This window comes from Gouania willdenowi, chromosome 5 (assembly GCF_900634775.1).
Source record: "Gouania willdenowi chromosome 5, fGouWil2.1, whole genome shotgun sequence".
Taxonomy (NCBI): Eukaryota; Metazoa; Chordata; class Actinopteri; order Blenniiformes; family Gobiesocidae; genus Gouania; species Gouania willdenowi.
This window is the reverse complement of record NC_041048.1, coordinates 32,226,945-32,253,721: the sequence shown is the minus strand read 5'-3', so window position 1 is coordinate 32,253,721 and position 26,777 is coordinate 32,226,945. Positions and strand designations below refer to the sequence as shown.

At 37.4% G+C, this 26,777-nt stretch overlaps 2 protein-coding genes across 4 annotated transcripts in view; both read right to left on the bottom strand.

The window, feature by feature from the left end:
• The window catches only part of cntn3b (contactin 3b), a 128,074-nt gene extending 120,236 nt beyond the window's left edge, over window positions 1-7,838 (bottom strand). For both annotated transcript variants that reach the window (XR_003674144.1, XM_028448130.1), the window contains exon 1: window positions 7,661-7,838. The gene's annotated coding sequence lies outside the window, so the exon portion shown is untranslated. The remainder of the gene's footprint in view (window positions 1-7,660) is intronic.
• Window positions 1-26,777, bottom strand: part of LOC114464078 (hydroperoxide isomerase ALOXE3-like) — a 1,091,527-nt gene that overhangs the window by 912,522 nt on the left and 152,228 nt on the right. The gene's annotated exons all lie outside the window — the stretch shown is intronic.

Below are 26,777 nucleotides of genomic sequence, written 5' to 3'. Positions count from 1 at the left end.
ACTATTTACAACCCTATAGTAAAAGTTGGCTCATTTTAACAGCCCCAGTGCCAGTCAGTGTACTTCTTTTTGCTTGATTGCTCGCCCATCCAGATTCAGCAAGGATTTCCTAGCATCTCTTAAAAGTGTAAGGAGCCTTTTGACACTCAAAAAAGCCATCACATTGAATTAAATGGTTTGAGGTTTTACAAGAAAAAAAGAAATGTGTCGTATATTGCAGTTGGAGCACAGCATTAACTGCCATCCCTTCTAAAGGATCCAGGCTCATCATCTGAGGCGCCCATCAGTCCAACAAGGTTTGACATTGCAGGAGGAAAATCGCTTCTAAAAGGCTTTTTATTTCAGGCTGTGTTACTCAGACCCTGACACGGTGTTTCTGGTGGAGAAATGGATGTTTGTCCCAGAGCACAGCTTCATTCTGCAGCCTGTAAAACCTGTAATGAATTTTTTGTTTCATCTCTAACCCAAAATGGCTTCTATCAAAAACCAAGAACTAGTGTGTAGGTAGAGTCTGTCACCTCGCTTTGACAGACCTTATTTTCAGTGATTTTGCACGGACTCAAGAAAGAGCATAAATGTCTTAAGACTCTCAGGTTCTTTCCATCCTGCCATGTTGAAAATTTAATACCATGAGTGCTCGTCTTTAAAATGACAAAAAGGTCCCATTTGACCTTCAGAAAACTGCTCTGGTGTCAAACTCTGCATCTCACGCTTTGGCAAATCCTGATGAAGAAAACTCAAAGCAACTTGTTGCTGCCTTGATGGCAGGTAATGTCAGGCGGCATATTTTGGGTATTTCTTTCGGCTCTCTCAGCTGAAATGATGAGCAAAATATTGCTTTTCCAAATGAAATGAGGCATCACACTTTCACCTCCACAGAAGCTAAACCTAATGGAAGCCATTGGCTAAACGCATTCCAGAGTAAATGAGATGACTTCTTGGTTAGTGGGGCTGTTGTTTGGTGCATAATTGATAGGAGAGGTGGTTAAAGGCATCCATTTTCCCCCAAGGGGCAGCATAATTGCAAAAGAATCTAATAAGGAGAAGGAGAAAAAAAGGAGAGCTGCTATCCAAGGGAAGTGCACACTCAAGGTTTGCATTCAGATCACACACAGGACACAGAGCTGGGTGATCCTGATATATCTGCTCATGATGAATGAAAAGCCTCATTCCGTCAAAAATTGAACATCAGTGGCACAATGGTTTAGAATTCACAGCATAATGGGATGCATTCATTCCCTTATAGGTATTGTTTCTGTAGCTTATCTGCTGCCATTTCAATTAAATCACTCAGCGGGAGAACTGGGGGAGAAAAAGATCTGCCACCAGGGGCCGGACTCAATCTGAATCCACAGCTGCTCTGTGCCAGGGAATGAAGAATTCATAATGAACCCCAGACTAATTCCTCTTCATTTACTCTGATGGAGTGAAAGCACCATGCAGGACTGCTTCATACAAGCCAGGATACATTTAACAAAATAGGTGAAGTCATTAGCAGTCACGTCTTTTGTAGCCTGAAGAGAAACGCAAGAAAACCAAGACTGTTAGACACTGAATGCACCTTAACCCCATATGAGATTGTTAAGAAAATGGGTTATGTTAACTAAATAATATTGCCAGGGGTTAAATGAGCGCTAAACATTTGCTGTTGAAAAGCAATGCCACCAAAATGTTACAGCTTTACAAACAATTGGGTTTTTATTGGTGAATGGACACGTCATGTTGAACACTTCATTGCCACTGAAAAACCCCTAAGCACTTTGCTCACACTGGCGTGAGAAGGGAAGAAAACGCACCAAGTTCTTGAATGGAATACTTGTTTCGTTAGCTAATCTAATCACCAGTTTTACATAAAGTGTCACAGAAATATAAAGACCATTTTAATGCACTGTAATGACTTTTTATGGTTTCAATACCTGATCTGCAGGACAGAACATGTCTAGATATCCATGTTGAGGCACTTGGACATAATCTATGGGGATGAAGAACCATAATAGATTGAATTTACTTTGATTAATGTCTTGTGATTAATTTGATCAATAAAAGTGTTTATCTAAAAATGAACAGACCGTCTGATGATCAGAGAAGCAGTAACACCTTTTAAATATTATGAGAAAATGATTTGTTTTTTATTATTATTAAAAAAAAATAAATAAATAAAAAACACCCTGAAATTATGAACTGAATGCAAATTAGCATATTCAAAAACTTTAAATACCCAGTTTTAATTGGCAATCTTTTTCTTTGTGAATGATTTACTGTTACAAATGGAAGCAGGATGATATAATTTACCTCCTGTGTGTATCTGGCAGGATGAATCCTGTTCTGGCACAGTGCTGCCTCACAGGTCAAGAGCTGAATTACACTACAATTTAACAAGAAACTTAAAATTATTAGAGTTTATGGGTGAACGGAATATGCACCGTGTAAAGCTATTTCGAAATCTAATTACTAGGGGTGGAACGATCAATTGATCTAGATCGATATATCGATTGGTTAAACAAAAATCCAATCAAATGAATAGAAACTCAAACCAGTGATCAACTAAGTAAAACTTAGTCTGCTTTCTAAGTTAAAAAGTATGATTTTCCTTTCAGCAATAAAATGGTCAAAACATCAAAATTGCTTAGTGTATTATTAGTATTAGTATATAATTGTCTTAAATAGATCGATGGCCCCTGAATTAAATCAAAAATCTAACCAAGGCAGACTTTGTCAAATCGGCAGATATCATATCGTTGTCCAAATAATCAACATCATATTTTATCATCATGGAACTGTTTAGATTTACACCCCTACTAATTAATGCAATTCAAAGTTCAAAGTATATGATAGATGATAAAATCCCCTTCATGTTTACAAGCATTTCTTACACACACTAACTCAATGTGCTTGCTCTACATGATTAAAGTGAGACATTCAGACAGAGATTATAAAATCAGGTTCTGAGTATGTAGCAAGATAAGTTAATGAGCCTTATTGTGGGCAATACAAGTGATATGCAAAACAGATGAGAATTACCATATAACAATCCAACCAGTATGAAAGCAAAGGCTTGAGAATGCTTTTAAGGGCAGAATAAAATAAAATGTCTCTCTCATGCTACCTAACTATTTGTTGAAGCTAACTAGAACAAGCCCCTGCCTAACACCCACCCAATGTGAGCTGGAGTCGGCACAGCCCGCGACCCTGAAAAGAGGAGCAAGAAGGTCAGAAAATGTATGGATGATGGATGGATGGATGGATGGATGGATAGATAACTAGTACAAGGAGTACGTGACTTCTATAAAGAAAGACTTTGCAATTGTAAGGTTTTTAGAGTTTTTTTTTTTACTGCATGTCTGCACATGCTGTAGAAGGTCAACACTACATGGAGCGCATGTTTTGTTATTGCAATTAAATAAATGAATGCATTTTCACCAGCCCTCCCTAAGGAAGGGTAAGAAGCACTTTATTAAAAGGAGGATATAAAAAGAGAGGGTAGTGTGAGACCTAGGTGAGGGGGAATTGAACAGGGAAGAGGGAGTCAGGGTAGGAAATAGAAGCGGAGGGGAAGAGTCCACTGTTTTAAGGTGAGAGTGAGCAAAGTACTTTTTATCTAACTCGTAATCCAAGCTAATAGCAAAATTCTATGGCACATATGTTAATATCACTTGCCTGTGTTAAGCAAGTAGTGTATATTTTGTTTAAGCCTGTGCCGGAGGGCTTGTTTCAAACACTAAGTTTGCCTCACGCACAAAAAGATAGTAGTAATTATCGGACCGACATCAGCCAGAAAACGAATATTGGAATTTATCGGACTGCATCTAAAACCTCCAGTATAATATACTGTATATTGTTTTTTTGGATTTATTTTTTAATATTTATCTTTTATTTTTTCATGTATTTTATTCAATCATAGAATGTTCTTAATCTAAATGGTTAATTATAAGTAATCCATTGGTTTATAATAAATGGGTCTGTTTTTTTTTTTTTTTTAATAATCAAGCCTTTTCTAACATTCCACATGACAAAATCAGTAATAAAAGTATGCATGATTTGCACTGATATCGATATCAGCCAATACTCAAGGCTGCAATATTGGTATCGTATCAGAAGTGAAAAAGTTGTAACGGGAGATCCCAAGTAATTACTAGTGATGCATCGAAATTCCGGCCACCAAAAATGGCCGAAGAGTGGATTTTCGGTTTACGGCGAAACACTTTTCTCACTGAAAACAGGATGTTGTGATGACACGGCAAACAGGGCACACGCTTGTCTGGAAACGGACCAAGTTTCACGGAGCGTCTGTATTTCAATACATCTGAGCACTAAAGTCTTCTGAGCAGAGTTGACGGGGCAGGTAAGTGTGTTTTACGTTTCTGTGTCACGCCCACATTGTAGTTACGTGTCACCCGCCGTCAACACGGACCACGCGGCAGTCTGACGCGTAGCTACGTATCAGCAGCAGATTGTGGTCTCAGTCTGTCAGCGCACGTTTCACTGAGATCCTCTTTATTACATCACGACAGTACTTGGTCCACGTTATAAAGATCACTACTTGGATGGGATTGAACCAGCACACACAATCAATGATACACGACACAATCATAGCACACAGAGACGCACACGCTCTGTGACTTTGAGTTTCAGTGAGAGAACATATTTACTGTGACTCAGTCAGTTATAGGCCTGTACAATAATATTTAATGTATGAGTGGGGCCAAGCTAAACATTATTTTTTTACTTTATATTGTGCATTGTTGGAACGTCAGTGCTAAATAAATATTTTGATATATTAGATTGATTTATTCTTTGAAACATTGCTATTAATTTATACAATTGGAATGTTTTAATTTTAGTAAAGTTAGTATACATTCAGAGCTACAAATGCAATGGGGCTAATAATTAGCGTAATCATTTATTTTGATGTTTCGGTTTTTGGTTTTCGGCCATGATTTTTTCATTTTCGTTTCGGTCAAAAATTTTCATTTTGGTGCATCTCTACTTATTACTAAATGTAAGGGAGTTAAAGAAAAATGAAGTGTTTGCTTTTACAGCTTGACTAAATTATTCAAACACTGAGGCGTTTCAATAATTACTGTATGTTCTTGATAAAGATGTCCCAATATAACTTTTTCACTTCAGAGAAAATGTAGATATTTCAACCTTGCGTATTGGCTGATATTGATCTAATCGGATGTCAGCATGAATCATACATACTTATTTATTATTTTGTAATGTGGAATGTTAGATAAGGCTTGATCAAGCAATTTTACTCAAACAGAGAACCATAGTCAGGAACAGTAGGGATAAGAAAAACTGACCCATTTATAAGAAGTTCTGGAGCGTCTGGAATGGTCTGCTTATGTCAGAGATTTTAGATGCAGGCTGATATAATCCGATACTCGTTTTTCTGCTGATACTGGACCGATATCCCATATCAATATCAGATCGTGACAACCCGAGGATTTGATACTTGAGATCTTGAAAATGAAATTAGTGTTGCCTGATGCTGCTTATTATTTCTGAAAAGCTGGAAATGTTCCACCGCCTGTAGGTGCATTACAATATAACTATAACAGCTGGTCACACACCTTTTTGATTAATTTTCCAGCAAAACTCACTTAATAAATGTCTTTCATATTATAGTTCTGGAAAGTTTTGCAAATGTTGGTCTGGAACAGAAGAATAATGTTATGCTACAGCACTTCTTCAGATAAAAATATTTGGGCTGGGAATAAAAAAAATGTGATAAAGACAAAAATACTTCACCAAGAGAAAATGCATTTCTGTAAAGCAACTTTGAGTGTCTATGATAAAGCGCTATATAAAACTGATGCATTATTATTATTATTATTTCAAGGTTGGCTTTATTGGAAAAAACCCTTATTGTTCCAATACTTTAGATGGAATCCTTTCAGAATAAAATTAAACGCAGAGACACAAAGGTTTGTCTTTTCTGCGTGATGTGAGAAAACAATAAAATCAGCTGCTTTGTGACGCATGTCACAGCTTCTCATTAACCACAACCACAAAAACACTTAAAGAAAATTAATGCAACCGATTATTTCAAGACATTTTAACTGTAGCCTTATTGGCAGAAAGGACAAAAGGTCTCCTTTTAGATGTAACTGACATGTCACATTGAAAGCGTGGTTACAACTGATAGCTGAGGTCAGATCCCAGTGCTTAAGGATGGAAACACTGAAAGAAAAGAAGAGGCATAAAAAATAACAGTCAAGTAAAAGTCGGGGACATGACAGCATTTCACACTCAAACGACAAAGAAAAATGTCCTTTTTTAAATCCCTTGTGACCTTCTCTGGCTTCTTTAAACAAATCACTTTACCACAGGAGACGGAAACATCTGCCCAGGACTCTCTGCAGACATCCAGCTGTGTATTTCTATATATGAACAACCTCGCAATCCCCTGGAAGACAGTGGGATGTCCCTAGTGACTCCAATCAGGCGTCAAACCCCCACGGTCTCCTTTCAGCTGCTGCCTGATGCAGGGGCCAGGAGAGTAAAGTGCCTTTAAAACAGAAGAGGGCAGCGAACCATTTCTCAACCCCATCATCATCCAGGCACATCCCCAGGACCTCACGCTGAATCCATGCAGCCGCAAAGCACATGACATAGGTCAAGGATAAGAAGCATGAGTCACACAGGCAGGATTTTTACTGTTGGTTTCCCTCAAAGACAATTCAAATCATTTTTACAGTAAACTGGACAAAAATGATAATGAGACTGTCTGCACAATGGAATTGCCACTTTAGTTCAATCAAAAGAGGCTTTTGAAAATCAATCGGTGCCACACAACAAAACTCCTCCTCGCTCTGCCAGGTAGGATATTACAGCGTGATGGGACGATTCAGTGTGTGGCTTCAAAGACATGTTTCACCTCTCATTTGGCTGCTGTTGTTATTCTCCAAAGATGTGCTACGGATGTATAAATAAACATGAATGGATGAGAGGAACCATTACCGTCCCTGATGAATAGGAAGATACTTTGAAGATGGTGCGTTTTTCTTTCACTGTTCTGTTTGCAGTTTGGGAGGGAGGGGAAAAATGACTTGTGTGCACACCAGTGCTGGGCAAATATTTGATTAGAGGAGAGAAAAAAATGTATATATATATATATATATATATATATATATATATATATATATATATATATATATAAGGCTGGAACTGAGCAGTTGAGATTATTTTTATAAGTATGCACCCTTGAGCTTGATTATCTGAAGCCTTTTGAGATTTTGTTTGAAAACGACAAGAAAATAACAGAATGAAGCTGGATCTTTTCTCCCTTAATGCAGCAGCGATTAAAATAAATGCTTTAGTTAAGTTAGAAAAGCGTTTTCTCTCCTGGTGCTGTTTCTCTGTGTGGATGAGCAGAGCAGCACCATATGGACTTACTCCCTGGATGAGAAAGAAATGAGCCTCGAGAAATTCCCAGTTGGACCATTCAAGCCATTTGAGGCTCGTCTAGAAACGCGATCAAGCATCACATCATGCATGTGTGCCCACTATCAGCATGCTGCTCACTGAGGCTGCATGGCCACTTCACACACAGTCATCTCTGCAGGATCACTGATGGGGGGGCTTGTGTTTTACTATTAGATCAAGTTGTTGCTGTAAACTCGTAAAAATGACATGCAGAGAACATCATGCTTACTTCTTCCTGGGACGCAGATTTTTTTCCTCTTCATTAAACAGGTTGATTGTAAATCCAGCATCCGTCACATGTGCGTCTCCTGATGCTCAAAGAAAGAAGGAGAAGAAGATGGAAAAAGCTCTCCAGCTCTGATTTGCGCTTTGCACTTCAATCCACCCGCTCGAAGGATAAAACAAAAATGTTATTACAAAATACAAATAAAAATAAATTAAAAAAAAAAAAAATCCAAGTGTTTTTAGGACGAATATGGGCGTCACACTTTGTGCCCGGACCTTATCCGGTAAGATTCCACAGCGAGTGATGCGGAGAGCTGTAGGACGCAGAGCGCAGACTCACACTGTGCGCATCTCCAAGCTCAGCTCCTCTTTGTGCGGAGGGAGCAAAGAAGAGGAGAGAAGAGGAGAAGAGAAGAGAAGAAGCGCCCACTGGTGACGCGTGAAAACACGCCTCACAGCACAGTGATGCGCCACCAGCCCGTGGTGGTGTGGACTGGACACCTACCCGTGACGCACCAGGGTCCGCGATCCACGGCAAGGAACCGGGTGGGAAGGTACAGCACAGGGGAAGCCATTTAAAGAAAAGGTGCTGAATATTATTAGACTTCAACATGAAATCATTTAATAGCAGAGACAATGTGTGAGGGAGAGCGAGCAATACTAACATATTTATCATCACTCTTCTCCATTTGTACATTACCATTAATAACTAAACTCTTCTTTTCTTTTTTTTAACTATAGAACATAAGATGGAAGGAACGAGTGATAACAAACATTTGAAAAAATTTCATTTTGTAAATAAGTGGAAAGAAACAGTTTAAAGTGCAGTGGTTCCCAACCTTTTTTTTTTCTTTGTTTTTTGGACCATGACCCCATGTTGAAATCAATAATTTCTGGTGACCCCAAAGACATTTTTTCTAGAATTATTTTTTGATCATATTTGAGCTCAGATACATATATTTCCTTTCACTGCATTTTAGTTAAACTTGATTTATATTTCACAAAGTGAAAGTATAGAAAAACAGTTGTTAAGAGTGTGTGTTGTTTTCATTTAAAATAAAAATAAAATAAAAAGGGTAAAATGTACAAATCAAAGAATTAAAAATATAGGGTTTTATAATGTTTATTTTTAGTTACAAAATGATAACCATAATAATGATGATGGAAATCATTTTGATTAGAAAACAAACTGAAAATACAATACTCAGTATTTGTCCCACACCAGGCATGAGATGACAGGAAATGATTAAAAACTATAAAATTAGATCCATTCAGGAGACACTAAATACTGTTTCTTTCCACTTATTTGCAAAATTATATTTGTGTTATCACTCATTCATTCCATCATTATGATCTATATTCACAGTATTCTGAGCAAAATGCTGTAGGGAGAAAGGGGGGTACTTGAGCCAAGTCTGAGAACCACTGGGCTAGACCAGAGGTTCCCAAACAGAGGTAAGTGTACCCCAGGGGGTACAGGAGTACATTGCAGGGAGCACTTGGAAAGATTAAAAAAAAAAAAAAAATAACGGAAAAGTGAATCTGGGAAATGTTCCTAGTTCCTGTTTAGACTATTTTTTGGACAAATTTACTTCCAAATAACAGTAATATTGCTCAATAAAATACTATTTTTTTTTTGTAATTTATTGAAACCGAATTATTTAATATTGTAGAAGCCATTGTATCACACTCCTCAGAATAGAAGACAATAATCAGTTAAATTTCACAAAGGAGACCGTATTTACTAACTATTGACGTAATCACGTAAAAGTTGCGTGGTATTTATTTTTTATAAATTCCACTTTAAATTCTCTTCATTGGTTTGATTTTGTAGAGTAAACCTTAGAGAACCAATGTTTGAGACACAGTTAGGGGTTTAGGAGAGCACGCTGTTCTACAAATGAAAAAGCATATGAAATTATGCAGAGGTTTACTATAGGAAGAGGGGGTACGCATGATTGGACTTAAATGCGAAGGGGGTATATGGGATTAAAAAAGATTGGGAACCACTGGACTAGACAGTAAAACAGAGATGGGGATCTTGTATCACTGCAGGGCCACAAAAATGTGATTCATGGTACGATGGGTCACATCAACAACATTCATGTTCAGCCTTAAGAATAATGATAAGGCTGAGAATTGATACAGGAAACAACAAAGGGTTTATGTGTATATGTGATAGTTTTCTGTGTTTTTTAAAAGCAATTTTTTGTATTTTTGTTTTCATTTGGTGTGTGTTTGGAGTCCTTTTGTTTTTATGTTGTGTATATGTGATCATTGTTTTGATTTTTTTTTTGGTCATTTGTGTTTGAGAAGGCATTTTTTGTATTTGTTTGTGTTTTGTTTTTTCTGAGTCTTAGTTCATTCTGTTTTTTGAGTCGCCTCTTGTGTTAACGTTTGTTCTTGTGTTTCCAGAAATTCCTGCTCGTGGCTCCACCTCCCAGTGATGTCTGTGTCAAAGCCATGAAAGCTCATGTAGAACAGGGGGATAAAGAGGTTAGGGAGGACCATATAAGGCCCTATAAAATACATTTTATTTTTGTCCAAATTCTGTTTTCCACAGTCCGTTTTTAAAAAAAATATTCATAAATCTTTTTTGAAAATATTAATTTTAACTCCTGTGAGAAAACAAAATAAATATGAATAAAAAAGAAAAACATATATAAACAAAAATGTGTCATATATAAATAACCAAAGCGTTGGGGGTTTGAATTCCGGTCTAGCCAAGTCATTGTCGTTGTGTCCTTGGGCAAGGCACTTTACCCTCATTGCCAAGTAAATGTAGTGTGTGAGTGAGTGTTGGTGGTGGTCGGAGGGACCGATGGTTCACTATGGCAACCTCACCTCTTTCAGTCTCTGTCAGTGGCTACATTTGTAGCTTACCACCACTGTGTGTGGAGTGAAAGAATAATGCACCTCAATGTAAAGCGCTTTGAGTGTCTATAGAAAATCCATATAGAAAGATTTATTATCATTTTTATTGTTTTTAAATCATGTAAAGCACGTTGAATTTCCGACACAAATACATCTGCCTTGTTTGGCTTTAAAGACAATGGATTTTTTATAGTGGGAGAATCCAGAGAAAACCCAAGAAAACTCTTTAAATCTTCTTTTTCTCAACTTAAACACACACACACACAAAACAAACAAGCAGAAAAGCACATTAAACAGGAGAATGAAAAACTAAGGATAAAACTAAGAGAAATGGAACCTTCCACACAATGAAGGATCCATTCTTTCCGACACTTTGCACCAAGCAGAACAGCTGAAGAACTTTCTCAGAAAACCTAGTTTTCCATCCTTCTTCCTGTTCTTCTTCTCTGTCCTGCTCCTTCTGTTTCTTGACCTTCTGTTTGTCCATCATGGGCGAGCTCCTTCAGTTCAGCGTTCTCCTTCACCAGAAGATCCATTTGCCATTGCTGGTTCTCCTCGACCTTGGTTAGAGTGAGATGTTACTTTTGCAGATCTCCATACGTGGTCTCCATGGCGTGGATGGTAGCATCCTTTTCCTGGAGCTGTTTGGTAGCCTCAGCAGCGTTCCTCTCATGGAGCTCCACATCATATGTGTAGAGCCTGTAACTGTGAGCAGACGTGGCTCAGTGTGCTCTCATGGGACGTGGTCAGAGTCTCCTTCACCAAAGAACACACAAAATTACAACAGAAATGCACAAAACAACACCAAAAAAGATACAAAAATACACTAAATGACTCCAGAATCACACTACAACTGCTCCTCAGGGATGGGTTAAATGCAGAGGACAAATTCCATTAATGTACTAACATTACATGGCCAATTAAAGGCGAAAGCCCCCAATTTAATCTTTAATCTTTACAATGGCAACAAAAAAAATAATTATATAAAAAATGCACAAAAAGACACCAGAAAGATACAAAAACACACATAATGACTCCAAAAAACGTACAGAAAAATGCACCAAATGAAAAAAATATAAAAATGAGTGAAAAAGAAACAACAAATAAATGTATCATGCGCATGTCCCATAGAATTAAACCAGGGAAATCGCACTCGCTATTTTACTTTTTAAACTGGTAGCCCTTTGGGCTATTCACTAGCTTTGAAGTAGCTCTCTGTATCAGAAAGGCTGGTGACCTTGATCTAAAATAGTAAGTATAGTAATGACAAGAACAAGTTTTTTTTACTTCTTTTTGTGGGTTTAGTGAATGAAAGGTTAAAATGTTCAGTTATGTATGGTGAGATACATCAGTTTAAGAAGAGATTGAAGACTGCTCTTTACAAAGTGTTGTAACTACTTTTGAGGTATGTATATCTATTAGGGTTGGAATTGTCAAGTGCTTCAGAATAAGTATCCCAATAAAACACGATTCTGCAATGCTATAATGTGATGTTCTGACATAATTCAAAAAACAAGAATAAGGATAAAGAGGGAGCTGATAAATCACCTTAATAGTCACATATCTAGAACTACATACAGTACATGAAATTTGTTCTCTGCATTTAACCCATCCCTGAGGAGCAGTGAGCTGCCACGGTTGATAGAAATAACTTATAAGTAATAGTAAAACACCGTCTTTGGTCTTCGGAGAGAAAGGACGTGTGTTCACTCGCTCCGATAACACGACCTTGGGAGATTAACAGCTTACAGCTGCAGCTGGACAGCCTGAGAAATAAAACTTGGGCCCAAGACGAAAAGAAAAATGGTTAAAAACCACATGCAGGCCCTACAGAACCTGATCCGGGTTTGGAAGAGGTCAAGGAGATGATACGAAACCTCAAAGACGAAACATTGAAAACAGAACTACATCCTATGGACTGGTGGCGTAGTGGTTAGGGACGCTAGGCTTATAATCGGAGGGTTGCCGGTTCAAGCCTCACCTGGGCCATCACTGTGGGATGTTGAGCAAGTCCCTTAACCCTGAACGGCTCCCCAGGTGCCCACTGCTCCTCAGGGATGGGTTAAATGCAGGGGACGAATTCCATTAATTACATGGCCAATTAAAGGTGAAAACCCCGATTTAATCTTAATCTTTAATCTTTTAATTTAAATTACTGCTCAGAAATCTGGGGAAAAACCTACAAAACGTATCTTGAACCTTTATTTAAACTTAAAAAAAAAGCACCACACAACGCACACACAAACGAACTAATTGAAAAGGCCAAATACCTAAAACTGCAAGAAATAACACTGCAACACACAAATTCTTGCATTTAGGGCCTCACTTAAAACACTCCCATATCAAATACAAAAACGTTTCATATACAAACAAACTGCTTATAAACTAAGACATAGTAATGTGTTTATACGAGAAAGGGTTAAATCTAACATTGGAAAACACAGCACTGTCAATAGCTATTAACAGCTAGAATAACCTTGATGCAGAGACAAAACAAGGAACGTCGAAAGACAATGAAGTTTTCTTTTGAACTGGAGGAACGTAAACAAAGTCGAGGAATGAAATCTGCAGGGAACAAGGACGACACGAACAACGATGGAGAGGAGGAATGAAAAAAGACAACACTGACTACAGATGAGAATAAATCCTACTTAAAAAAGGACAAAAATAAATAAAATAAAATTAATTGTGTTTAGAACAACCTAAGACTGTTTGACCAGAGAGACAAGCTTTGATGTAAATTTTCTGTGTACAAAACAGGGGACGGGACTTAGATAAGCAAACTGCTTCTTTCGGCATGTACAAAAAAAAAAGGAATAACAAAACTGTGAATGCAACCATGTCGGAAATAAACTGAATAAATACATAAATAAATAAATGTTAAATCAATGAGATTTAAAGTGTACATACAGTAAATATTGGTTACAAATGTATATGAAAACTAAATTTGCATGAAGAATACACAAAAGCTCAAATCGCAATATTCTTAGTCAACATAAATCCATGAATCATGAAGTGCTGAAATCAACAAATCAACATAATGTTAGCTTTAAACTTGCAGTCAGCAGATCTACAGAATATTCCAAATGCAGTGTCTCAAATGCACTGAAAGTGAAAGCCAAAATAAAGTGCATCATGTTTATGTCATTGAACTTTATTTGTAAAGGTTTGCATTTCCCTGACAACACTATATGTCACCACAGATCTTTACTGAATTTTTGTGAAAATAAATGCTTGTGCATACATTTGAAGCCAAAGTGCCTCCAAACATCTGCTTAAAAGTTTTTGGGGTGTTTAAAGTGTTGAATTGCTGCTCAATTGTCATGGAACCTCTAACTTGGAACACCCGTGCAGTGAAATAGCAAAATAACAACACTGTGTAACTTTTATTATATGTCCTCACTTTGGTAATGTATTTCACGTGCATTTATTACATATTTTCTGTTGTTGATTTCACATAAAACTGCACTAAACAAGTTCTGATGAACTACGGCCAGGCCCGCGGTACATCTCCAAGCCAAATAACACGCACCACCTTCCCTGGAATTCAGTGAAATGACTTGGTTCCACCGAGTAAAACAAATAAAATTTTGCAACGTAAAATCATATTCTACGTTGAATTGCCTTTGAAACAATATATCACACAACTATGTTCCGATAAATTTAGAAAAGGGGTCCCACCCCTTTCAAAAAGGTCTCCGAGAGGCTCTTGATATTGGCTGATGGAATGTCCATGTCAAATTACAGCCCGATTCAAGCCGTCATTTAAAGAATGGGGGCCCCGTGGCACATACGGAGTAATGGGCCCCATTCATATATTGGTATGTGTCAATGATTTGGTACCACCAACTGGCGTAATATTTGACTCACAAAAAAATGAGAAAACTACTTTAACGGAAATTGCCCCTTGGGCCCCTAATCAAATTGTGCTAGGCATAATTGAAACGATATATCACACAACTACGTTCCCATAAATTTGGAAATTACCGGAAATGGCGGTTGGGGTAAGATATCGACTCTCGTTTTTTTTTTTTTTCTTTTTGGGCCCCAAATCAAAAATCAGGCTCTGAGCTTTGATGTATGCACATTCATAGATTATACCTACCAAATTACAGACCAGTCCATTAACAAATAATAGAGGAATAGTGATTTTAACTTTTGTACACAACAACAACAAGAAGGAGAAGAACAAAGTGACTGGCGTTTTGAGTTTGGTAGCCCGGCCTAAAAAGCATGAGGTAAGGCAGCCAGTACCACTGCCTCAACTGAAGGGGGCAAGCGTCACGGAGCATGAGGCTAATAACGCTAAGAGTTTATGAAGTAGAAGAAGTTGTCCGGGGCTGTGTCCAAATAGTGCCTCCTATTTCCTTTACTATCTACTGTTCCTTCACCCCCAGAAATGTTTAAGTGGTAACCATGATAAAAAAGCGTCCGGGTTGTCTTTAAGCTCAGGAAAAGAGACTTATTGCTTCCTTTTTTTATATACCTCCTTTAGCCTCGGAAACACTGATGCATCCTTGACCAAAGGAGACGAGATAATGCTGACCCACAAGTCCTTGCGGCAACAACTTTTAAAGGGAAACACACACTTACAGAAACTCACGATGACCGACAAGTAACGAGATCATGTACCAATGCAATAATATGCCTTGAACAACTTTAAATAAATATTCTAAAACCCATATCTTATTATATGAAGGTGAGTGTGAGTAAACATTCTCCATGTGACTTTCTTTTAGTTTCACTGTTGTTCCTCGTAGCCTGGTAGCCTTTTTTTCCTTTGATTTAAATTCAAACCGTGTGATTTTTGAGATTATATCAGTTGAAAGTGTTATACATGTGGTTTTAGTCCATTTTCGGAAATTTGTAGTTTTTTCACCACGGCAGACGTCACTAACTTTCACAGCCGTCAGATTATTACGTCATCTAGTGGAAGTGCGTCTGATTTGTCAAAACAAAAATGATCACCTTTTCCTTACTCCTCTCCTAACACCTTTCCTTAACCCAGTGACGTCATCCACGGGGTTATGGAAAAGTGGATGGGAAATGAAATAGGAGTGACTATTGGGACGCAGACTAGGTTTATTTGTTTTTAAATGTTTCTGTGATTGCAAAAAATGGATCAAAGCTTTCTCAAAACTGGACTTTCAGTCAAAAACGTGAACTGATGAATAATGGAAGACCAAAGAGAACTTTTAAAACAAAATCACAGAGATTTTTGTCCTGAAGGATAGGCAAATGGACTTCATTTACAAGTAAAGGTAAGACCATGAATACACCGCAGTTTTATTTTATTGAGTATGAATTGTGGAATTGCAATGGCAAATTATATAACAAAAAATGTGAAAGCCTATAGAGCCAGCTTGTAATTCCGTTTACTAATAGATTCATTCTAAGACTGTAGTGCAAAGTATGAGTGATTGTTTTAGTCATAAAATGTCAAAGAAGCTCTATTTAACATTTCTTTGGTGTTTCCACCTCCAAAGAAAACCAGACTGAGTCTGACCCACAAAAGAAGCAAGTGTTCTCGGAAAAGTGGCCTCAGGAAGACAGCTGACTTCAAATGAATGCTGAACACTTAGAAATATGGTGCCAAACATGCCGTGACTGACTATCCCAATCTGGCAAACAAAAACAGATACTAAAGCTTCAGTCATTTATTTTTTGATAAGCATGCTAATAGCAGAGGGCATCAGAAACTAGTGCAAGCAAGGTAAACAGCTAATAACATGTTGAACCAGGGAGAAAGAAGTAAGACGTGTACATCCACACTTTTTACAGTTTTTTTTAGGAAGTCAGAAGGAGAGTACTGATGACATTATGTAGCATAACAGAACGTTCCATGCTTTGAAATAATAACTGTTCTAAGAGCTTAAAGAGCTTTCATTTCATAAACTTTTCAGATAGTACTTTTAATGTTTGTTAGTCAGAGAGAGAGACGATGTGCTCCATATCGGGTGATTGACCGTGCTTCTTAAACATTAAACATTTAGGTTAATTGGTTGTTTGTGTTCATATGATATTATTGGCCAATTTAGCTAGCAAAAGACGCTTTAAAAAATGTATTCCGGGACTTTCTTGTCTCTCTCTTACTGCCGGAACATCACGCTGCCTGTGTTCTGGGACCTGATGATTTACAAATTAAACACTAACTGACATTACATATAAATACAAATATAAGAATCTGAGGTGTAGTAGATCTCACCGACACACGTGCGCACGCGCACACACACACACCGTACACGATACCCCTCGTACCCTTGAAATGCATCTTGTGATATTTTAATATCATTAAATGTTGTTGCACGATATATTGACCCACCTTTAGTAATTATTTCCAATTAATACCCAATTGTAAGATTGAATCCAAGTCAGCCAACTTTTCCAAAGTTGGGCAAGGTTAATGAGTTTACTCACTACATCTCAGTTTTCTCCAGTGACTAAACACAATCCAGTAAAGCCCGATTCAAATGTGCTACAAAGGCATATTTGCATTGTTATGTTATGGCTCTTTACGTCTATGCAGACGGTCGATTCAGCTTATTCAAGCTAAGCTGAATGGCTGGATATATGGAGAGCCTTGACAAATGTGCACTTAACCATTCTCGACTTAGTTGATTTATTCCAAAGGAACAACATGGTCAATATGTTTGGGATCAACAATGTTGCAGAGCAGTGTTAGGGTTCTGTGCCTTGCTCAAGGACACCTCGGCAAAGGCTTTTTTGTCCGCATCGGGACTTGACCAGCAATCCAAGTCCCCACAGACTGAGCTACTGCCGCCAGTGAGTGTAAATCATAAAAATAAAATGTTCACAACATTGTAAAGTAGAATAAACATGGGTTGTTGTTGTGTATATTTGAACAAATCCTTTTAATCAGTGTGAAAGCATTTTTGGCTGTTCAATATGTGCCATGGAGGACCACAGGCAGCGGATTCACGTTATTTTTGTCTATATGAACATGATATCACCGAATTCCAGCTTCATTGTTTCCATGATGCAACCATGTGAAACGAAATTGTGTTTTTTGATGGATTTTCTCACCCCTTAGCTCTTCTCGACATGTTTGCACGGGCATTTAGTCACACAAGAAGCAAAAAAATATCAAATTGTTTTTCAGCTGAACTGCAACAGGGAGGACACTCCTGTCAAAGCAAATAATATTGTTAAAGTCGAACAATGTCAATGTGGAAGGCTGTGGGACTGACAGATTTGGTTACGCTGACGGTCAGATGAACAGTGTAACATCTTGCAGTATCCCTTCAAAAGAAAGCCTCACATTAGGATGTGTGCAGCTAAAAGACATTATGTGTTTTACATTTTAAATCACACCAGAGAAAGCCAACAAGTTCAGTCCATTGCTGCCCATCTGAACTCATCCATGTTTTTTTTCCTTCCACCACAACAGTCACTCTGCAACAGGAACTTAAATTAAACATGCCACAGTTTAATGCAATTGACACAAGATAACGATGTGTTATCAGTGTGATGAATGTAACAGTAAATTATGCATTCACTGTGTTTCATTGTCATCTTCTGTGCACTCAAGGGAAAAATGTGCTTATCAGTGTCGTGCCTTTGTGTTTGTATTTACAATTCTCAAAGCAAATTGTGATTTATATCCAGAGAACAAGCTTTACAAAAAACACTGTTGATTAAACACTTTAAGGTAACGGTTACAGCAAGCTCATTTTTGGTGTTTTACAAGTGCAATGCTGATATTTAGTGATCTGCAGTTTTTAATGGAAGAAAAAAAAACCTTTCTCATTTCTGGCCCTATTTACTTAAGAATTATGAGGTTGAGGGTACTTTTGCTTAAAGATACGTCGGACATTGAATCAGAACACAAAGAGCTTGAGTGCCCAGCCTGGAGGGTCATCTGGGATCCAGTGGGGTTTTATATGTTATATGTGTTAAGGTTTCATTTATTCAGACAATTCTTCAGGAAACTTGATCTCCTGACATGTTTTGATTGCCAACTGTCAGTCTTCCTCAAAGACATCTAGTGATTGCTTTGATGCATCCTACGAGTTATTTCATATGGAAAGCATCAAAGCATCTACTGATCGCTTTCATTTGTCCTTAGGAGTTAGTTTGGGGCATGGCCAACCTGGGGGTTCTCTCAGGTTAGTTAGAATTTATAATCATAATAATGGTGACAGAAATGATCTTGATTCGAGCATGAACTGAAATTACAACGGTCAGTCTTAGTCCCACATCAGGAGGGAGATGACCGGAAATCATGAAAACTATAAATACCGTTTCATTAACTTATTTACAAAATGAGTTTTTTTAAAATGTGTGTTATCACTCACTCATTCCATCATTATGCTCTATAGTTGATTTCTGAGCAAATTGTTGAAGTCGGACAAAGGGAGTACTTGGATTTAGAAGAGAAAAGGGGTACTTGAGCCAAAAACGTTTGAGAACTATTGATGTAGAGGGGAAAAGATAGCACTACAGGGGGTACTTGAGAGAGGGAGAGAGTGTAAACATATATGTTAAGGTTTGATTTATTCAGGCATTTTTTACAGGAAATTTGATCTCCTGACATGTTTTGATTGCCAAATATCAGTCTTCCTCAGAGGCATCTATGAGTTCTTTCATAAGGAAAGCATCAAAGCATCTCAGGTTGGGCGTGGCCAACCTGAGAGTTTTCTCAGGCTAGCAATGCCCACTGATCACCGGGGGCGACAGGGGTTTTAGATAAAAATTATATTCATAATGTAAATGATCTTGATTAGAACATTAATTGAAAATACAAGAGTCAGATTTGGTCCCACACCAGGTGGGAGATTACTGGAAATAATACAAACTATAAAAATAAATCTATTCAGGAGGCACTAAATACTCTTTCATTTCACTTATTTACAAAAAAAGATTCGTTAAAATGTGTGTTATTACTTATTCATTCCATCATTATGCCCTATAGCGTATTTTTTTCATAGTATTTTGAGCAAAATGTACCCGGACAAAGGGGGTACTTTGATTCAGAAATAACAGAAAGGAGGAAAACTTGAGCCAAAACAGTTTGAGAACCACTGGTGTAGTGCATTGATTTTAGCTTTTCATCTTTGTCTTCTTTGTGTCAATACATCTTCAACAAAATGTGTTGTTTATTTTGTTTCAAAATAATTTGAAAATAGATAAATAAAGATGATGGGTTAATACATTGTGTCACGTACTTCCTATGATGTGCTAACATACCCCGAGGGGATTGAAAACACTGAATTAGGGCACCGTGGGCAAGTGTCTGGTGATCACAAAAGGAAGCGCTGACTTGTCTCCTTGTCAATGCTCAAAGTTATTGGGACTAACAACTGCAAGGGTTTGATTCCTGGAGCCTCATTTATAAAGCTTGCTTACATACAAAATGGGGTCTGAAATTTCACATGAACATTCTTGCGCAAACATCATCGTTTTTATAAATAAAGTTGTTTTAAAAATGTGCATACAGCACCTGTATGCCAACTCTCTTCACACAAACATATTGGAGACTTGGGAAACTGGCAGTGTTCAATTGAAGCCAAATTTGTCTGTACATTTAATGTCATTGCTGACTTCATGATCTGCAGTGTTATAGACGTGTTTCTTTAGTGATTAAGACTCTGAGTGAAAATTAATGCATGTAGGCCTCCATGAAGTATAAAAATGAGCATATGTAAAATTAGCGCTGCCAAGCCTAATGCATTCACTGTGACAGTCACATCATTGGTTGATTTCACACGGCCTCACGCCACACCCCAAATTTAACACTTGGAGAAAAAAAATGTTGGTCCACTCCTCTAGGAGTTAGCTTGGAATATTTTTTTTTTTTTTTTTAATTAATTATGCTGCTATCTCCTGGTTAGAAAAAAATAACTGTGTAATTATGACATTCTGATAGAAAATGGCCAAAAAGCTCATCATTTGGTGCATGGTAACATGCACACCACATGGGAGGACATTATATCAATGATAGCAAATAAAATGAAAATAATGTATATACATTTGTTTGAATTACAGGAGGCAGAAATATTATTCAAATTAAAACGTAAATAATAATTCTACTTCCTGTCTGATACCTCAATAGACCTTCCCGACATTTCAATAGACTATTCCAATTTCTCAGCTGCGCACTGCATTGTGGGATGCAACAACAGTACCGCAGTTGAAAAATATTGCAAAGAAGTGTTGTCATTTACTGGCAAGCAAAATATGAACTTTTTAGGACTTTCACTTGAAGTTTATTTAAAAAAAAAAGGTTGGCATCTCTTAAACAATCAATTTAGAATCTGAAAAATAATTGGTGCACATGGCATGGCTGAAGATATGATTTATTCATCGCACAGCACAGCAGTGTAGGGGACAGACGTTGGATGCACGTTGTCAAACAGGAGGAAACAATGGGGATGTTTACGGATTCGTGGCTCACAGCGCTAACAACGGACTTGGTTGTGGAATTGAACGGCTTCCAACTTTTAAGCGGTGACGGACAATGGAGAGCGATAAGCGGAGAGGAGCGAGTCTGGCTGTTTTTGTATGCGGAAAGGAGGAGTTGCTCCTGCTACTGTGCCCCTGCAGCAACGCACACACACTTTTCCGACTCAAAATCACTAAACGTTGTTTGATTGCATCATTTGCGTCAAATACTACTATTCGGCCTTGCCTTTAACTCACTAAATCGAAGGCAGAATGTGGCTTTTTTTTGCATTATTCGGTGCATCCCTATTATAAATAGAAATACAATGTCTTGAGGAGCGTTTAAAATGTTTTTGTAGGGAACGGTGGATGTGTTACCACAGTAAATATCACCTCCTGGCCTTCACCCTCTCCACCTCCAAAGGTGAACATTCTTCTGATGGCTTTGGCGGCAAACAGCTGGTGCAGTCCTGACCCTCTGTGGAACCGTGGGCAGCTTCTTTCTCTCCCAAACGGCACCTTGTGCGACCCTACCCATTTTCTGGCCATTTTCTCCCTGTTGGAGGTCTTTGTGGTTTAAAAGCAAAAATATTCTCCTACAGTGCATATTGGTTGCTATTCTTTTCTGTGAAATGTAAAAAGAAAAACTCAGCTGTTTGTTGGGACATATCTAGTGTACCCAATGCTTCTTTACTTTATGCTGTGATAAATATCTGACTGGGTTGTATTCTAGAAATATTTCTGAAACTCAATCATCACTATCATATTTGTTCAAAACTGAAAGACTGATTTTGAAATCACTCCATTGGTTCTCCTTTTAACATGCTTTGGAAGACGAGCCGTCCTGTATGTATGAAGGCAAAATATGCAGAGAAGAGGGAGAGCGGCAGGCATTCAGCCTCATGTTTTACCAACTGTCACTCATCATACTAAGTAAATCTCTGTATTGCTGCATAGATAATTGCTGTTAGTTTTATCTGCTGCAATCTATTTGATTGACTAAAATATTAAAATGATAGTGATATGAATATTTAATGTTTCTGCCTAGACGAAGGGCTGCAAAAAGATGGGGCTTTAGGAAGATTGATGGAAAAGATCAAGAAGGTGAAAACTCCATTAATTAAGGTCATTTGGTGTCTTATTGGTTGGAGAAAGGTGTGGAGGGGGTTTAAATTTGAAAAATAATGGATCAAGGTCAATCGGGACTTCAGGCTATCCTCCTTACGTATGGCTTGATATTCCACCCTCATCTGTAAGTACCTGTGGTGGTGAAATTGGCATTGGGTTGTTCTGCATGCACAAGTGTTTATCTCCCTGATGCTGATGGAGTGTCAGAGAGGATTTCTAAATCTTTCAACTATCACATATTGCAGTGCGAGGTTTGACCTTGTCCTTTTTTTTTTGTATTACAAACCTTTATTAACATTCAACCAAATTGTCTTTTTCAAGCTCTTCTTCTTCTTCTTCTTCTTCTTCTTCTTCTTGATAAAGCATTGAGTAGAATCTACATTAAAAGTGAACATAAATAAAAAATCGGAAAATGTGCTAGGCCATAAAAAAAAAAAAAAAAATCTGAATCATAAAACCATGCGGAGCTCACCTTTTCCCTTTATAAATCACAGCCCTTGACACTCCCACATCAATGCAAAGGAGCTCTTGAATGCTTTTTGCATTGAAATGAACCTGCTGACCAATGGGATTCTACGATAGTGGTCTGGTCTTCCCTCTTCTCAGCACAGGATGGCCCGTAGTCCTACTGCTGGGTCGTCCCTGATCCTGCGTCCCCCTGGGTCTCCAGGTCCAGGTTTTGTCTGGTGCTTCAGAATTATTTTCCTCACAGACATTCTGGAGGTAGACAATGTCAGCCACGGCTGCCTTAGAGGAAGTCTGTTATATTTGTGGCTGCCATTTTGGGTTTACAGCCATTCTGTCCATCAACACTTTCTTGTATGTGTTCACATACACGGGCCAACAAAGGTGAAATATCTTGCCAAAGGACAAAATGACAACCTTTGGGTAATTAAATGATCTGCTCTCCCTCCCAAGATTCATCCATTTACTTGAGAATAAATTGATGTATAATACCCACATGCACACTTACTCTGTGCTAATCAATGTCCAGGGACTCACATACTTTTGTTTAGAAATCACAGCCCTGATACATGGAGTTGTTGCTATGTGTTTGGCTAATTACCTATTTGCATTATGAAGAAGTTTACCAGATTTACTTAATGATTAAATCAGATTCCCAATTTATAGCCATTGCTTTCCTTCTGTAAACATAGAAACACTCGTATGAAACACAGCTAGGAAGTGTTTTGAGCAGCACACAAAAAGCGAAGCTCTGGCTAAGACTTTTGTAAAGCATATGCATTATTACACAACTCTGAAAACACAAACAAGTGACTTTAGTTTATTGTTCTTATGCACATTTATGTCCTATCAATATTTTATATCTAAGCAGTGTATAGGCAGCAAAATAACAGTTCCCTCAGAAATTGTTTGGAACACTTTATCTACTGTTGTGTTATTTTGTGTAGGTTGGGGTCCATGTTCCCATCTCAATGAACAATCAATACAAGACGCCAGAGTAACATTCAAATACTTGTGGTGAATAATTAACTTAAAACCTGCAGAATCTTTGCTCACAGTATATTTTCCCCAAACCCACGTGTTGTCCTCTTTTAACAGTAGTAGAGGTTTCTTTGATTAAATGGAAGTTAGCAACACAGCTCCTTAGCTTGATTATTGGGGGTAAGTTCTACCAATAGTTCATCTTTACCATATTTTCAGTCAGATAAAGTCATTATAGTGTGACCACTCTGTGCTTTTAAAATGGAATGATATTCAAACTTCCTAAATAACTAACCACATAAATGCTATGAAGGAAAATCTCATCAGAAACCTAATAATCCACTTTTGTTTGTCGTTTGATAACATTTTTTTTTACCATTTACCAAATTTACATTTTTCACTGCTGTAGTTCTAAGCAAATATACATAGTCTGGGCTGATGGGTTTTTTAAGTAAATAAATGTTTTAGCTTCTAAACAGATGGTATCAAGATGACCGTTCCTTCCAAAAAAAAAAAAACTTTGCTCTGGTTACATACCATCCTGTGTGAACATTACAGTTTTGTATTTATTTGATGAAAAAAAGTATAGATACAGTATATACTGTATATATATATGTGATATATAAAACATAGACAACACTGACTGGAGCTTCAACTGTCATCATTACACATGAAAAAATAACAATGATAAGAGAAATTTCAATTTTTTTCAACTGGTTTCACACTGGGACCCACATTTTGCCACGGTCATTAATTTGCGACCCAATTAATCAGACCAAATTTAGTTTTTTATAAATAGCTGTTGAAAACACACATGTATTTTTGTTTTAAAAAAGATTATGTATATTTTCCTGTGAAACGTACATTTCACAGCATGCCTTTCAAAATAAAAGACAAGTCCAACATGAGACATCGAGTATTTATTTATTTTTGACCAGATGTCTGCGACCCACCCAGTACAGGTCCGTGACCCACTTTTGGGACCAGTTGAGAATCACTGGTCTAGCGGTCATAAGAGCATGCTTGAATATGGGAGGTTCTGTGTTTGAAACTAGCAGTAAGCAGGCATGGTCCTCACCACAAATACTCCCTAAACAAAGACCCTTAAACCTCAAACTTGTTGTGAAGAAGAAGAAGAAGAAGAAAGAGAAAAGATAGGAGAACTTACAGGATAAAAATAGATTACTGGCTGCTTAAGCTGCCTGGTCCCTATAATTAAAAGTAATCAGAATCAAATTTGATGTATTAAAAAAAAATATGATTTTCTTGCTATTATTGTTAGACATTATGGAATTGATTAAAGCATATTAAAAGCTTTAATCAATGCAATTTATTTTATTTATCAGTATAACAGACGTACATTCGGATTCATACCGTTTCAGTGCAAGAATATATATATATGCACCAATATACAATAGCAGAATAAAATTCAAAATACAAGGAAATAACCGCCTTCTATCTACCAACTTACAAATATTTAATGACAAAAAAAATATATATAAATAATAATAAGATGCACTTTTAAGCTTCTATCAGTGTCATACATTTGTGCTTCCAACTCCAGAGAAGTCAGTGCCTCCTCACCAGTCATGCATCTCACCACATGTCACTGGTTGAGCCAAACAGGAATCCTGAACCCACAGAGAGATTCATTTACACATAGACAATATCAGAAACTAAATCTAAACAGAATCTGAAACCAAATTAAAAAAAAAAAAACAAATAACAAGAGAGCCTTGGTGGGATTTAAACCCTGACCAAGCAATCACAAGACTGAAATGACTAAATAAACGTGTTAAGGGATATAGAAGTGCATCGACTGGAACATTTCAATTTGCAGAACATAGCCATTATTTATGTTAAAAACAACGTTTTCTTTTCCTAACTGTAAATATTTCATTTTATAAGACAGTCTAACCATGGCAATGGGTTTTTATAACTATATGTGCTACCTCAATTAGATTGTTTAAAATGTGAATTGTTGAACTATGCATTCCGTACAAATAGGTATGCGTCATGAACCTAAATTAAAACACTTAAGGTTTCCTGTTTTCTGAAGAAAATTACTTTAAATTGTTTTTTTTTCTTTCAAACAGCCTTTAGGGCCCTGTTTTTGAGCTCCACGAATAAAGAAGTACAAAGAGAATAAATAAAGTTTATTTTTGGCCTAAACTACAGTTGGACTTTTCTACCTTTTCAAACTCTGAACACGAGGTGAGAATTTGAAGAAAAGAGAAAAACCATAAAAAAGGATGAAGATTAGAATTACCTGAAGGTGTCCAGTTCTTCCCAGTGAGCTTTGACTGAAAGAGTGGCAAAGTTTACTTTTTCTTGAGGCTTCAGTGTTGGCACCATGCAGTGTACTGCTCCCGTTGTTGTTTTGCCAGCTATCCCACATTGGAAGTAAAACAACTTTCACGGGTGAGAATAACACTTTATATGTTTTATTGATGCTCTTTGGGTATGTGTTGCAAAAGGGCTACTTCTCACGGTGAGTGGTCAAAGGTGAACCGAGATATGAAAGTAAAGACAAAAGCACATTGGGGAAAAATACACAGTGTAGCATGATGTGTTGTCTAGAGAGAGTCAGGATTCTTCCCAGCTTTGTGTTTCAGCTCTTTGAAATAAAAGAAGCTGTGCCAGAAGATGTTGGAACCAAAATGTGCAGTAATTTCTAAACATATTGCAATTCATGTACTGAGGCCAGACAATTCTATTTTTTTTTTAATGTTGTACACAGACATTTGTTTGAGTTGTTCAGGTATTTCCAAATCCTAAAATGTGAGCTTCTGTAATTTAACTACTACTAGTGCTGATGAAATTAACAAGCTGTTGTTTATCAAGTATTGCAGGCTACCCACGAGGTTTTCTTTACAGCAAAACATTTCTCTGAGAAAAAGGATTTACTGAGTTAACATTGTGACAAAGTGGTAAACCTGAACCATTGTGGGCCACACAACAAAACAATGAAACAAAGGAAACTGCCTTTTCTTTTGTTTTTCTTTTGCAGCATCAGTCATCTTAAACAAAGTAATGGGCAGTGTTTCTTTGGGCAATTTTTCAGCTGGAAAACCTCAGCCCGTTCAGCCCCAATGGATTTAACTATTTCTCCCCTTTAGCAGAAAGCTGTGCTGATGGAGTGGACGTGCATGGATTTTCCACAAAAAGAGTTGGATTAACGTCTTCCACATACAGTAAAAGGGCTTTCTTCTAGGAAAGAACTGGAGTTAACATCAAGTAATTTCCTGATTGTTTCTAATGAACGCGTCTCT